Below are 13,796 nucleotides of genomic sequence, written 5' to 3' on the forward strand. Positions count from 1 at the left end.
GATTGCATTCAATATGCTATTTAAATGCATTATTAAAATCAGTTACGGAGTATTTATGTTTATTATTCGGTATTATAGAATTTTCTGATATTATTTAGGATTAATTATTCTTCCAAAAGGCTGAACCCCAACCCTAAGGGCCCCCCACACTCCGACTCGACAGAACATTTTGAAGGATGTAAATCATGGTGACTCAACTGAACATGAACACATTATTACTAAGCGCCAATTATTACTAAGCGCCAAGTTTGAATGTTATTTGCGTTGAATTTAGTTGGCAAATTTGACACGATGAAAATGGCCTTTGTGAAATGGATTGTTTTAATGTGTTCATTTTCAAAAACAAACTCTAAGAGGGTGTTTGGTTGGAGGCGGGGAATTATGTGGGAAAGGAATTGTAATTTTATGAGAGTTGAATTATTGGGAATAAAGTGAAAATTTAAATTTCAGTGTTTGGTTGACAGGAATAGAATTACTGGGAATTTCAATTCCAATGTTTGGTATACATGGGAATAAGTAGTATATAGTCCAAAATGTTCATTGTTGTTGTTAAAAGAAAAGATCAGACATTCATTTTAGGTTAAAAAAGAGAAGGGTAATTTTGTCTCATCAGTATTTTTTTTCGTCATAAAATCCCAGGAATTAAAATACCAGGGGGAGACATAGGATTTTAATTCCATGAAAATGGGGGAATTGCAATTCCCTCCAACCAAACTACGGAATTTAATAGCCTTTGGAATTATGTGGGAATTAAGTGGGAAGAGAATTTAAAATCCCTCCAACCAAACGCCCTGTAATTCTGTAAAGTTAGTTTGTATTATAACTTTGATATTTAATTAAAAAAAGGTATGCAAAAATAATAATAAATAATGGATAATGTAATGAATATAATCAATTGATGAATTTGAATTATGTAAAGAATTTTTATACTGGAGAAAAATAAAGACAATATAAATAATAAAATTATTTCTCTTATTTAATTTATTGATAATGAATAATTTGTTTTGAATAATTAAAGGCATTGTAAACACATAATTCTAAATTAAAGAAATGCATATGTATTATTTTTTATTATAGCTACTGAATTATTTATAATTTAATAAGAGTAAAATAGAGTACTAATTATGTCAACTTTGATTGGGATGAGGTTCGAACCTAAGATCTTTTTTTTTTTTAATCAATGAGTAAGTTAATAGAGAATATAATTTTTAAGGAAATTTTGATTGTGATATGGTTCGAACCTAAGACCTTTCATATTGAAATCATATAATTAAGGATAACTTTGGAAATCTCAAGAAAAGAGAATTTTGATTGTGATGTGGTTCGAACCTAAGACCTTTCATATTGACATCATATAAGAGAAAATTTCAATTTTGGTCCACTGACTATTGGGGTTGTGTTAATTGCAACACTTGACTTTCAAAAATGATAATTTAGTACCTTGACTATGCAATTTCTTTCAATTTTGGTCACTCCGGCCAAATTACCGGTCAAATCTCACCGAAAATGTTTAATAGATCAAATAATGAGGTCTTTTTTGATCATTTTACTTTTTCCCTTTCTTCCCTGGCGAGCAACTCCATTTCCGGCGAGTTTCATACATAGAAGACCAAACATTTGAGTCATCCTTATCCTTCTTTTCTTTCTTTTAATAGGTCTAGCATCATCAGACCAAACATTATGACAACTAAGACCAAACATCCTTATCAGACCAAACACCTGAGAAACGTCGGCTGGCTATGATTTACCTTGGAGCGGAGATGAGTAAGCCGAGAAGGGTAAGGTTGAGCAGGTGGGATCAAAGCTGGCTCACTGAAGAGCAGATTCAGAATACTCCATCTTCACATCTCGACTTGTTACAGTAGTTGGCTTTGAAATCATATGAATGTTAAGAAATCTGCTTCAATTCCACCATGAAAGGCTACGCTATTTTTGTATTTTGAATATTTTTAGTGACTATCATGTAAAAAGAATCGTAGGTTGTCGGCGAGCTCAAACGGAAGTTGCGTGAGGCAGGTATTCTCCGGTTGTTCGTCGCCGGAAATGGGGTAGATCATGAAGAAAGGAAATGAGTAAAATGACTAAAATACCCTCATTATTTGACTTATTAAATATTTCCGGTGAGATTTGGCCGGCGTGACCAAAATTGATAGAAATTGCATAGTCAAGGTACTAAATTATCATTTTTGAAAGTCAAGTGTTGCAATTAACACAACCCCAATAGTCAGTGTACCAAAATTGAAATTTTCTCCATCATATAATTAAGGATAACTTTAGAAATCTAAAGAAAAATTAAAATCTAAACAATTAATTTGATTTAATAATTTCACAGTCGTTTTTTATACCAATTATTATATGCTTAACTCCTTTTGGCTCTTATTAGTATATATAGTATAGTAAATATAGATACCAACCGTCTACTCTCTAAGATTATTATGTTTGTCTAAGTTTGAACTGATATTGGATTATTGGTAACAGACAGAAGAATATAATTAGGATTTAGGCATCAGTGCATCATATCACTGTTCTTTGTAAAACACAGTGCACTGCCCATACTGCCCTCGGATCCCCATTTGCCTAACTCTGACCTTGGCGTTGACGTTGACGTTGACACCCACACGATGTAGATTCCTTTTGTTCTTGAATTATGTATTAAATATTAATTAATCAATAAATACTTCTCAACCTTACAAAAATTACATAATTGTAACCCCTCACGTTTTTTTTTTTTTAAGGAAAAAGTATTAAATAACCCCTCAAATTCTATCCAAAAGTACAATTAAGCCCTCCAACATTAAAAAGTTAATTTAATTAAACACTTAAACTTGTCAAAATAGACCAAATAAACCATATTTACCGGTAACCAATAGGTTACCAGTTATTCACCGCCCGAAAAGCTCAAATTATGGTCACTTTGCCGGAAAGACGACCATCACCTTCGTCGGGCGTTCTTCTCCATTGTCGGTCAATCGATCATTCTTCTCCAATGCAAAAAACGACTCGACGATTATCTTCTCCACAACCATCGTCTTCTCCATTCGGACAGGTCGTTTTCTCCAATGGAGAAGACGAACAGACGGTCGTCTTCTCCACTAGAGAAGACGACCAGTCCGGTAGTCTTCTCAATTGGAGAAGACGACCAATCTGGTCGTCGAGCAGATGGTTGTATTCTCCATCGGAGAAGAAAACCGTACGCCGGTATCATGACGTTTGTTCGATGACTGCCGGAATATTGGACAGTAATTTATTGACCAGTTATTTCAGGTGAACAATCAGTCATTTGGATTTTAATGTATCAAAATGACAAGCTTGAATGTTTAATTGAACTTTTTTTTAATGTTTGAAGACTTAATTACACTTTTGGATAAAATTTGAGAGCTTATTTGAACTTTTTCTTCTTTTTTTTTTTTAATTATTATTTCAAATCTTAACTTACAACAAATTGTTGTGAGTGAATTTGTATAAGTGATAAATGTAAAAGAGTGTAGCAAAATCGTAATTAATTAGTCTATGTTAATACAAAATGTGGATTCATATTCATTATAATTATTCATGTACTAGAAGAACCCTTCTCAGAAACTACTTAGTATTCAGTATTCACATAATCAAGTTTAATTGAAATTATTTACAATTTAATTGTTTTTAATATTTTAATTTTAAGTTGCATTTGGAAGTCCGATGAAAGTCAATATTTGAATTTTGTTTTTTAAAGAAAAAACACTCATTTTAGCAGAAATGTCTTCTAAGATTTTTATTTTACGGATATTTTCCGGACTCTTCTCTTGCTGTGACTTTCCCTCGATGTGTCAAATAAGTAAAAGCCAACCCACCATATGTAATAGATTTTTTTTTTTTTAAAGTCAACCAAAAAACAAATCTAGATTTCAATCGAACACTAAAAATTTGAATTATTTTATGAAAATTAAGCTATTTAAAAAAAAAAAAAAGAAGTATTTTTTAAGTTTTCAAATGAACCCCTAAAGTGATAATATTTATTTAGTATGATCAAATAAGTATGTTTAATTGTATTGAGTACTATCAATACTAGTGCCAATAGTTAAGTTAAGAATCTTTAGTGTTGTTACATAAGGAAACTAACATCCAAAAACTACCTACTATGTAAATAAATAAATAAATAAACAAATTAAATAAATAAATAGAGGCAAAACCTGAATTAAAAAAATGTAAAGAAAGTTGGTAGGAAGGAGACGAGGAGTTGAACAAGGCATGCATGCATCCTTCTTGATCAAGTCTTTTACGCAGACTGATTATGTTTGCACTCGGAAAAGAGTGATTAAGTGGATGGTATATGCTAATTTTTTATTTTTAAATTTAATCTGATCTGTTAAATTTGGACACGTAGACTACTGGACGGCTACGATTATTGGTCCTAACTGTAGGAGACACTTTTAAACCTGTATCGTACTCATATTAATCCCCATTCGCACCGGGCCAGCCCAATTAAAGGACAAAGTGCTGGTCAGATTGATTTTTCCATACAAGGGAGATTCGAACTCTAGATCTCTCTTAAGGGAACGGCCACTCACGCCAACCAAGCTGGTTTCTTTAATTTTTTTAGGGAACGGCCACTCACGCCAACCAAGCTGGTTTCTTTAATTTTTTTTTTTTACATCATAATCACAATTAATCAAATATAATATCATATCAAACAAAATTAATCTAATCACTTACATAATTGTTTGAAAAAGTATTTTCCACTTGCATGGACAATTCCAATAATGAATCCGAGTGGATTTCACGTTAATTTTTTTTCTTTCTCCTGGTTCATACTCGATCATTCTTTACCGCAGCAGACCGTTATTCAATAGTATTCCAACCCACAGTTGCTCCACCTTGCAGCGTCTAGGATTTTTTTTTTTTTTTTTTTTTTTTTTTTTGACCTTCTAGGACCCAAGACCGTTATTCAATGGTATTCCAACCTACTAGGACCTCCCAGTGTTATTATTCTGACCAACGCTTAGGATGGGAATCGAACCTAGGCCTTCCACTTGAAGGTCAATACCGAGTACTATCGAACCACAAGGGAGATGGTGATTTCACGTAAATTAAGATTCTGTATACTCCTTCAATTCGAGTACGTATAATTTGTCAGCAAGTTATATATATCATTTTAGGTAAGAGTTTTTTCCACTTTTGGTCCTATGACTTTAGTGCCTCCGTCAATTTAGGTTCACAACTTTCATTCCTGACATAAGTAGTGCTTGACTTTGATTTTTTTCCACTTTTAGTCCTTCCGGTCATCTGAGTGACTACTTTTAATCGGAATAAATAAATTGTCATTTATATTTAGATTTAAGAGGGGTAAATAAGTCCTTTACCATCTCTTAAAAAATAAACAAAAGAAAAATAAAAATAAAATTAAGCTATGTAAAATGTCAATTTTAGCCCGGTTAAAAATGGATTAAAAAAAAAATTCCGGTGGAATTTTGACAGAAAAGTGGCCGGAAGGACCATTTTTGCAAAAAAATCAATAGTCGTGGACTAAAAAATTGCAAGGTTCAAAAGTCGTGGATCAATTCTGCTAGTGCCACTATAATCGTGGGACCAAAAGTGCAAAAAACTCAATATATAATCATCTTTTGTAGACAAAGACTATTGCATGGCCACAAATGGGCAACCGTGATTTCCTAACATCTCTATATTACGGCAATTTATATCCTACACCACGGCGCGCGTTACATTGTGTGCCCAGATGCAAAACGACGTCGTTTTATTTATTTTTTTTTTTTATTTTTTTGAAATTTTCCGCCCCAGTGAATGACAGATATTTTTTCTTTAAAAAAAAAACCCTTGTTCAAGAATGTACATAATGTTATACTAGAATACACATAATTGTATACATAAATGTACATAATTATATATCAAAATATACATACTCTTTTTCAAAGATAATACACATAATCTAACATAATACATAATAAACATAAACTTTTAACATAATACACATCAACTCTTAACATAATACACACAAATTTTCTGATTTGAATGTACATAATTGTATAAAAAGAATGTACATAATTGTATAAAAAATGTACATAACTGTATGAACAAATATACATAATTGTATGAACAAATATACATAATTGTGTGAACAAATATACATAATTGTGTGAACAAATATACATAATCACAGCAACTTCCTACCGCGCATCCCAAAACGACGTCATTTTGGAAGGCGCGCGACGCATAGTGCTACGCGTGCCGTGGTGTAGGGTATAACGATTGCTATATTACCTACTACGCCGTTTGTGTGTAAAAATAGTTGTGTTCAAACTTCAATTCTTCAAATAATTGAAATATATGTTGTGAGGGTAATCACGGCTAAGTTATTCATGTTACTGACTTAGTAATCACGATATTATAAGTTCAACTCTAAGTGAGAGCGGTCTATTGGTTGTGATTTTCTCTCGTCACAAAAAACAATATGTTGTCATTTTATATTGGAAAAACGGCGCTTTTGGCCCCTCAATTGTTTTACTTTTAGAAATTTAACCCCTGTCAATTGATTTGAACAAATCTAACCCTTTAATTGTTCATTTTTTTTTATTAATACTGGAAGGGGGCAACCCAAGAAAATACAAAGCTTAGCTAGTAATAGTACACGCACGCCATCTAGGCAACCCAGTTATATCATTCTCTAATACTCCTAGAACTTCTTCCGGTGGTCTCCAGAGGGTGTGAAAGCCGGTGGGGCATTTGGCAGCAAACTTTGCTAAGGCATCTGCTACATGGTTCTGATCTCGGAGAATAGGCTCTACTTGCCAAGCTTCTAGTCTGGGAATCTCTTTCTTACAAGCTTTTAATATGTTGTGAGCTGTAATCCTTGGCTTGTTGTTGCTGTTCATGTACGTTGATATTTCTTGTGCGTCACACTCGAACAATGCTTTGGAGAATCCCATTGATACCGCTAGCTGGACATCTTTCAAAAGTGCCCAAGCCTCTGCTTCCAATGGAGAGAAATTGCCAATACTGAACATGAAGCCACATTTCCACTCTCCAGAAGAATCTCTGATTAGGCCCCCACAGTTGGTTTTGTCGGAGGCCGGATTGACAGAGCCGTCCACGTTAACTTTGATAAAATCTTGTGGAGGTTTTACCCAGCACAACTGTTTCCAGTTGGATTGATCTAGTTGGGGGATATTCCTTTTGCCCTTCCAAAGGCTCTGGAGATCTCGTCAAACTACGATTTGATCCATGATACCTTGGCAATTAGAGGATTGGTTGAGTTGTTGAATATTGCTTCGTTTCTCCATTTCCAAATCCACCACCCTGTTATTGTGAAGAGTGCACTGCTGTCATATGGGTATCTACCATTTCCTTTGTTCATCAATCCTTTCTCCAGCCATCTTTCAAAAGGTAACGCTGCATCCCTTGTAAACTCATTAGGCAACACATATTTCCAAACATCCCACGCTTTAGGGCAAGATCTTAGTTCGTGTTCAACATCTTCCACCGTGTTCTGGCAGTACCAAAATTTTTCGTCAAGAGAGATTCTCCGCTCAACTCTTGAGCTATTAGTCATGATCTTTCTATAAGGAAATGAACTGATATATATTGATGAAGAAGCTAACAGGTATAAATAGTATATACAGGAGAACAAGTAGCTAAGAAGTTGTAACCACTACTCTAATATACCTATTCTAAAGGAATATAATTTGAATAAGTATAAACAGAAAACATCAACCACATATATTCTTAACATGCCCCCGCAAGATTGAGGATCCGTCGGAGACTCCAATCTTGGACCGAAACTGGATAAACAAGCGACGACCAAGGGGCTCGGTTAAAAGATCAGCCAGCTGCGCAGATGAGGGAAAATGTTGTACAACCAGCACACCAGCCGGAACCAAACCACGAAACGGGAGTGGAAAACCAGAGGCTTAACGAAACGGATTTGCGTCTCGTGGACATCCAGGAAATGCGATTGTCGCCCAGATACACCAAATATGCGGTGGTAGAACGGCCATCAGTGGTGCAACCTCCCCAATCAGAGTCAGTGAACACTCGTAGAGACAATGGCTGACCTGCCCGTAGAAACAGGCCATGGCAAACTGTACCTTTGAGATAGCGAAGAAGCCATTTTGCAACCTGCCAGTGATGATCCGTAGGCAGCCTGGGATTGGGACGACGCTCTCGGGTAGACCGGCGCAAATTATTTTGTGTTTGGGAACCTTCGGAGGTGGTGACGGGCAAGGACCCAGACTGGTTGGTATGACGACTATGTTCTGGAACAGCGGAAGACGAACAACCAGGGGGTGACGAACTAGACGCAGCTGAAGGTAAACCAGTGGGGATGTCCAAACTATTCTCGCCGGATTGTGTTGGAACATGAGTTTGAACATTCACTGGTGCAGGTTGCGGGTAGTCAGCTACGCTAGAGAGAGACCTAGCCGGGGAAGACACGGAAGGCAGAGTAGGAGTCGGAGTGGGTGTAGGAACAACTCCAAGCTGGGTGGACACAGGAGACGACCTGAGCAAAATATTGCTCATCTCCGAACCCTGCGAATCAGACAATGGTGTGACAGACGCTGGTTGCAAATCCCTATAAGGAAACACATGAGGTACAAAGCGAACATGCCTAGATATAAAAAACGACTAGATGTGGGGTCCCAACATTTATAACTTGATTGCGTGTTGGAGTACCCAAGGAAAACACAAGGCCGAGACTTCGGCTCTAATTTCTTAGTGTTATACGGTCTCAACCACGGAAGATATAAGCAGCCAAACGATTGTAGTTTAGTGTAAGTAGGGGATTGATTACCTGTCTCGACTAACCTTTTGAACTGAGGAAAAATGGTAAAAACATCTGAATTGTGCTTTGAGGGATACAACCAGACATATTTAGAAAAGTGATCAACAAAGACAACGTAATAAAGAAAACCATCAACAGACTTGTCTTTCGTTCCCCATACATCAGTGTAAAGTAACTGTAAGGGTTTTGTGCTAACGAGAGTGCTCTTAGAAACCGGCAATTTGTGACTCTGGTGTACACTGCAAGACCAACAACGAAACTGACGTAGAGAGGCAGCAGAAACTGGAATTGTGCAGTGTTGCAACACGAGTTGTAACACCGTATTTGATGGATGTCCCAACCGGTGGTGCCATTCAGACACAGATGACAGGTGCGTGGCACCCATTTGAGGCTCATAAGAGAGAGTATTGTAGTACACACCATTAGCGTTCGGCCCCCGTAACAATGCCATCCCGGTTAGAAGACCCTTCACGACAAAATGAGACGCAAAGAGCTCAACAGACACACGGTTAGCTTTGCAAAGTTACGAAATAGAAACTAAACTTTTGTGTAGCTGTGGAGCGTGCAAGACATTTTCTAGACTAAGGGCAGAAGAAGGGGTGGGAATTGTGGCATGACCAATGTGAGATATGTGTACAGAGTTACCGTCACCCAAGCGTATTTGGTCCGAACCATTGTACTTGGAGAATGACCGCAAAGGAGCAGTAGTAGGAGTGATATTGGCAGTAGCCAATACGGTTTGGCGTGCTCGGTCATCGGCTTGTAACTGACGTTCATGATCAATGAGAACATCGGCTAGTTCCGCTAAGGAAATAGGCTTCTGTCGGACGCAAACAGCGGAGAAGATTGAATTATATTCATCCCCGAGCTGCATTAGAATGTACACGACAAGGTCTTCATCAGAGACCGGGGACTGCGCCAACGCGAGTGCATCAGCGATGGATCGCATGTCATTCAAAAATACAGTAATCGACCGAGTACCTCTCGGATTTTGAGTGAGCTTGGGTTTGAGGGAAAATATACGACCTCGAGACGCACTAGCATAAGTAGTGGCTAGGCGTTGCCAAGCATCATAGGCTGTCGAAGCCGAAGACACAAGAGGTTGAACCGAGTCAGAACAACTCTCTAAGAGTGCACTGACGATGATTTGGTCTTGACGAACCCAAAGTAAATAATCTGGGTTTGTGGCTGTTTGAGCCGAACCAGAAAACTTAGGCGGTTCTTGGATAGAACCATCAACATAGCCATGGAGGTTGAAGCCAATGAGTGTAGAGTGAACCTGGCGCCTCCAGATTGGAAAATTTGTTGAGGTAAGTGTAATGGGAAAATGATATGTGGCAGAAAGGTAAACGATATCAGTAGTGGCAGCCATTTGATAAGGGGTGAAAGAAAAAGGAAAAAAAAAAACCTTCGTAAGAGGTTCTGGCTCTTGATACCATATAAGGAAATGAACTGATATATATTGATGAAGAAGCTAACAGGTATAAATAGTACATACAGGAGAACAAGTAGCTAAGAAGTTGTAACCACTACTCTAATATACCTATTCTAAAGGAATATAATTTGAATAAGTATAAACAGAAAACATCAACCACATATATTCTTAACACTTTCCATGAGCAACAAGCCACATGAAGGTCCGAATGCGGTTGGGAACTTTCAGTTTCCAGATACTGTTCCACTTGGCTGCCTCTATCTGCTCCTCTTCGCCTAGAGCTATATCATACGCAGAGCTAATGGTAAATCGCCCTGACTCCTCCTTGCTCCAACCGATGTAGTCGCACGTCTGCTGGTCATCGTCAACATGTAGGGAGCTATTCTATTTAAGCTCTCAGTTGGAAGTAAATGATCAAACTGATTCCATAGCCGGCTAACCGGGATTGAACTCTTTCTAGACCCTAGAGAAGGATTCATTTTTTATTCTCCCATGAAAAGAGGGAATGCCCAAGTATCTGCCCATGCTTGGGACTATTGCAATTCCAGTCACCTCCGCTAACCTCTATTGTACGTCAACCTCTGTATTCCTTGAGAAAAATAGCTCCGGTTTATGCAAGCTTATCTTCTCACCTGAGCAGGCGCAGAATATTTCGAGGCATCGCTTCATTTCCAGTGTTTGTTGCTCTGTGGCTTCTCCGAATAACACTAAGTCATCTGCAAAAAAGAGATGCGAGACATGAGGACCCTGTCTAGTTATTTTTATTCCCTTCCAACGACCTTCATTTACAGCAGATTGGATTATATGGCCTAGCCTTTCTATGCATAAAACAAAGATTAAGGGTGAAATATAATCTCCCTGGCGAATCCCCCTCCTTGGTTTGAACCATTCTGCTTTTTGTCCATTCCATAGGACTGCCATCCTTGAAGATGAGACACATTCCATAATGTTCCTCCTCCAATCCTGATTGAGACCAATATCCTGAAGTGTGTCATCGATGAAATTCCAAGCAAGCCTATCGTATGCTTTTTCCAAGTCTATCTTCATTATCATCCACCCTTTTTTTCCTTTCTTATTGTTCATGGAATTGAGCACTTCTTGGTACACGAGAATATTATCTGAAATGTGTCTGTCAGGAACAAAGCTAGTTTGGTGGGGGCCAACCAGCTTCCTTGTAATGTTCCTCAGTTTTGAAGCCATAATCTTGGTTATTAATTTGTATGAGAGCGTTGCATAAACTTATTGGTTGAAATTTTTGGAAATTTTAATTTTTTTTTAATTTTTTATTTCATGTACTTATTTATAATAAAAAATATTTTTAATTTTGAATAAATAAATTATATAAATTATTAAAAACAATTCTAGTTATATAACATGAGGGACCAAATGTGCTACATTATGAACAATTAAAGGGTTAAATTTGTTCAAATTAATTGACAGAGGCTAAATTTCCAAAAGTAAAACAATTGAGGGGCTAAAATCGTCGTTTTCCCTTTTATATTTTTCTTTATCAAAATCATTTTGTAATGTCCATATGACATTACATTATTTATAATAAAAAAAATTTAATAATTTTTTAGTGTTTATAAATTTCTCGTAAAAACATTCTTGAATTAATAAACAATAATAAAATATTTATAAATAAAACCTAATATAACAATGAAAATAATGGTGAATATTATGATGTGATTTTAGACTTTAGTGAGAAGATATAGATTGTTATAAATTCCAAAGGATTTAATTAATACTCAAAATTGGCTGTGACTATTTCATAATTCTCAATTAGTCTTTAAGTATCAATTCCCTCAAAATTGATTCTCAATTAAACAAAATTATACTCATTCTAGTCATTCGTTGATTAAATTCTCATTCTAGTCATTCGTTGATTAAATTAAATAAATTTTAACATAATCAATGGTTCATTTTGGGTGAATTGGTAATCGAATATATAAAAATTTAAAAATAAGAATAAATTGCACTTTTTATCTTGTGACTATTAGGGTACTGATAATTTGAGTACGTGACTTTCAAAACTCTCAATTTAGTCCTTTTAACTATGCAATTATTAGCAGATTTGGTCCTGCCGGCCAATTTTGGCCGGAAAAAACAAACCCATTTTAAATTAAATATAAGTGGGGGCAAAACGGTCATTTCAGTCCTTCACCTCAATCTCCGATAAAATCACAGACACAAGCCTTCCTTCCGCACCGTATTCTCCGACATGTCTCATCGCCAGAAGCAACAAACGCAGCCATCGTTGCCGACTCCATCTATTTGGTAGCTTAGCTTCACTGCTCTCCATTCGAATCCGTAGAAGTCGGCGTCTTCCATATCGACGAAAGTTAAATTCACTCCGTAGAAGATCTGCGACAACTGCGGCGCCGAGCCCGTCGCCTTCTGCTGTTCCACCGAGAACCTCGTCCTTTGCCAGGAATACGATTGGGACACCCACAGCAGTTGCGTTGTCTTCGCCGCACACGATCGGAGCCCCGTCGAGGCGTTCTCCGGCTGCCCGCTCGTCGCGGAGTTCTCCAGCATTTGGGGCTTGGAAATTGAGGGAAAAAAATCAACGGGTCCAAATCCCAGCTAGACCGGGTTGCTGGACCCCTGGAAGCCCAAAGAAATCTCCCCTTCAGTTCTGTTACAAGACTTAATGGTCCCTAGTAACAACAACTCGGTGGTATACTCCAATCCAGACGGCGGTTGTGAGCCCAACAAGAAGCAGAGCCCGAGCTGCAGGAAGTACAAACCGGTGATACTAAAACAACTGGTGGAGCTGTTTAAGCGGGAAGCGCTGGACAGTGGCAGTGGAGGAGGAGAGGATATCGTGCCAAGAACGCCAAATGGGGGCGACAGTGGTTGGCAGGGTAATGTGGCGGAGGGCGGCGATGGGGCCGTGGCGACGCTAAATCAGCACTTCCAAGATCCAGGAGGTGGAATTCTGGCCATGAGGTAAAGGGAGGAGAAGAAAGTGACATGAAATGACCATTTTGCCCCATGAATAAACAATTTAAAAATTTTTACATTTTTCCGGCAAAATTTGGCCGGCGATTTGGCCGACAAGGCCAAATCTGCTAATAATTGCATAAGGACTAAATTGAGAGTTTTGAAAGTCACGTACTCAAATTATCAGTACCCTAATAGTCACAGAACCAAAAGTGCAATTTATTCTAAAAATAATGACATACTTGAATATAATGACATTTTTAGGTATTATCATGATTTACTTTAAAGATGAGAAAAAAAAAAGTGTGGGCACAAAATAGTTCTATTGTGAATTCATTGATAAGATGTTGTGCAATCACACCATGGTGGTTTGGTCACATCAAAAGATATCATGCAAAGGGTTATGATATTTGGTTCACATTAAATGACTAGTTGGTTTGGTCACATCAAAAGAATCATGCCAATTCAAGGGTTACGACATTTGGTTCACATTAAATGTCTAGTTACTAATAAGTATAGCATACACTACAAGAAAAATGCACATAGACAACACTAGAAAGACAATAGTTTTTAACAAAAGTGTTGTTTTTTGTATAAAAGACAACAGTTAATTTGGTCCAAATTCGTTATCTTTGACGCAAC

At 37.2% G+C, this 13,796-nt stretch overlaps 1 pseudogene; it reads left to right on the plus strand.

Moving 5' to 3' along the window:
• The first annotated feature begins 11,867 nt into the window (after nt 1-11,867).
• LOC109189831 lies at nt 11,868-13,164 on the plus strand (annotated as a pseudogene).
• The last annotated feature ends 632 nt before the right edge of the window (nt 13,165-13,796 follow it).

This window comes from Ipomoea nil, unplaced genomic scaffold (assembly GCF_001879475.1).
Source record: "Ipomoea nil cultivar Tokyo-kokei standard unplaced genomic scaffold, Asagao_1.1 scaffold1564, whole genome shotgun sequence".
Taxonomy (NCBI): domain Eukaryota; kingdom Viridiplantae; phylum Streptophyta; class Magnoliopsida; order Solanales; family Convolvulaceae; genus Ipomoea; species Ipomoea nil.